Raw genomic sequence first — 2,988 nt, 5'->3', positions numbered from 1 at the left:
TTGGAGGAGGGTCCCTGGAATGGAGATAAGAAACGCCCTAACCTTTGGAATAGAGATTGATAGGATTGGAATCAACTGGTATAAATACAGATGTAACAAGACAACAGGAGTCAGAACCTAGAGAGGCAGAACTGCAAGACAGACCCGAGACACAGACCTTAGAAGAGAGAACCTACACAGAACTTAGAGACAGAAGAACTTCGCTGGAGAGAACATGGCAAAAGATCCTGGAAAGAACCTGGCTACAGAACTTGGTTGGAGAACCTAGACAGAACCTGGCTGAAGAACCCGGCTACAGAACCTGGCGACCGAACCTGGCTGGAGAACCTGGAGAACCTGGCTGGAGAACCTAGCAAGAGAACATGGACACAGAACTTGGCTGGAGATTGTGGTTAGAGATCCTGGCAAGGCTGCTGATCAACTGAAAGCTGTCTCCATGTCATTCCTTCTTCGCCGACTCCGTCCACACCTATGGGGAACCCCTGGACCTGCTGGGGTTGGACACCAGCAAAATCTCCCATGAACCCTTGCACCATGAAATAAAGGAGACCGAGCTCCACTGCAGAGGCCCCTGCATGCGTGAGCGGCAGGTGGAAAGGCTGTTCATTCACCTCCTTCAGCCATTTATTAAAAGGCGGACAGGGGCTTGCTTGCCTCAATCTATCCTATTTTCCATCTGGTTCTCCACCATGGCTCTTCCTCAAACCGTGTCTCACTCTTATGAACTTAAACTCATACTGGTTTCTCAACAGGTCAAGCACAGACACCCCCTGTACCAGCTTTCTAAACCCTGGCCACATTAACTAATCAACTCGAGTGCTGTCTATGTCGACATTTAGACCACTGGCAGGAGCAACAAAACTAATTAGTGTTCCTGCCAATGGGAGGACCTGGAGAACCAACTCTAGAAAATGGATGAATGACATTTGGCCATGTGGCATCCATGACCAAGACAACAACGTCACTCTCCTTTTGGTGAGTCAATTGGACACACACACACACACACACACACACACACACACACAGAAATGCCTTTAGAAGCTCAAGGACTGTCTCTGCTCAGGCAGACACTCAGAAGGGCATTTCCCCTTTGCAGTGAAAGCAGGCACAGTGCTAGGCCTAGTCTGGGTCATGTACCAAGGCAACAGTGCAGCCACCTTGTGGTGTGATTCCACAGGCGGCATCCTCAAGTCTCTCACGAAGGTCACGAACTGTCTTGGTGCAGGCTCTTGCGGTACGGACACTTGCCAAATCACTAGATGTTACGTGTGGCTCACCAGCCACGCTTGTGCAACCTTGGGTAGCTCAGTGGCTCCCCTGATTAGCTGCCAAAGACCAAACATTATCTGTGGGTACACCAACAATCCGGACTGAGTTGGTCAGGTAACAAAACCAAGTCTTGTAGCTGCCAAGGCCTAGCTCCCGTGCCACTATTCCACAGCCTGCTCTGTTCCTCCAGACTGACAGGAACACACAGGGATGGAGAGGTGCAGACGCCGGCAGGACAGGTTACAAGACACGCCAACCCTGACCCGGTGGTCACATGTTCCTGTCCGATCTCAGCCATGAACAACACTGACCTTTTCATCTCATGTGGTGACCAGGGATAGGAAGGCTCCAGCCCAGATGGTTAGGATGATGTGGACTCGGACTCCTGACGCCCTCGGTCACCAGGCCCTCCGCCTTCGATGCCAGCCAAATTACAACCTGGGCTCCCCCTGCCTTAAAGTAGCGCCACATGAACATGCCAGATGAGATGTCCTAGGAAACCGCTTGGGCCTCACAATCCTAAGTTCTTTCCAGCAGGGAGATCCCTTTTCCCAGGTTTGGGACCTTGTCAGTCGGGAAAGGCAGTTCTACCTCTTTCCAGAGTAACAGCGAGAGTTCACTGTCACTGTGCAAACCCTGGAAGCACAGTGCTCAGAAGTGACTGGTTAGCCTTGTTGTGCTTGTCGGCACGCAGACAGGCCAAGCGGGAGGAGCTGTGCAAATCCCGGGGAGGCATGCCGCCTCTGTGCCCATCTCTTGGGACGAAAAGCCCCTAATCTGAACCCTTTGAAGGACAAGATGAACGCTTTCCCCTGATACATGGGCCTCAGCCATGCGATGGAAGCGCCCTGCTCCCTGGAAGGAAGCTGGATTTAACGGGATGTGGGGAAATGTGCTCAGATTCGCAAGTTTTCACTTTACTCATGCCATTCTAATCTGTGTCCTTCTGTCCCTCTGCAGACCCCTGGCCACTCTGCCCCGAACCCAACCCTCTGTCCACTGCCATCTGTCCAGCAGCTCCATGACGCATCCGGGGAAGTGGTGGCGTCCAGCACTTTTCACCCTACATCAGAGCACGTGGGCAAATGGACTCTTGCGTTCAGCGCTCCTGAGAAGTAGCAGGTGCACTGAGGGCTCCCTGACCTTCAAGAGGGGCCTCCCTGGCCCAGGGGGAACAAGGGACGAGGAATGGCGACAAGACATCTGTTCAGGCAAACCCTTCTCTCCTCCCTCCATCTACCACCAGCACCCAAAGCCCTGGGTTCACTCCCCGTGTTTGGTGTAGACGCAGTGGTTCTCAACCTTCTGGCCCTTTAAATACAGCTCCTCATGTTGTGACCCAACCATAAAATTATTTTCGTTGCTACTTCATAACTGTCATGTTGCTGCTGTTATGAATCGTCATGTAAATATCTGATATGCAGGATGGTCTTAGGCGACCCCTGTGAAACCGCCAAAGGGGTCGCGACCTACAGGTTGAGAACCGCTGGTAGAGCTTTTTGCTCCGGCCCCTTTCGGGACCTGAGAGATGAGTAAACACGCATGCTCCGCTGTGGATCTGTCCCCTGTCGCTGTCACCCTGAGACCCAAACGGGGCAAGAGGGGCAGCGGAGCGGTTGCTGCCTGCAGTGGGCAGTCGCTCCCTTCCCGGGTGCGCTCCATTCTGCCGGGTCCCAGCGCAAACCCGGGTCCCCCTCGAGTTCACGCCGCGGGGTGCGT

This window comes from Myotis davidii, unplaced genomic scaffold (genome assembly GCF_000327345.1).
Source record: "Myotis davidii unplaced genomic scaffold, ASM32734v1 scaffold698, whole genome shotgun sequence".
Classification (NCBI taxonomy): domain Eukaryota; kingdom Metazoa; phylum Chordata; class Mammalia; order Chiroptera; family Vespertilionidae; genus Myotis; species Myotis davidii.
The sequence above is the reverse complement of the archived record's forward strand: the minus strand, read 5'-3'. Positions refer to the sequence as shown.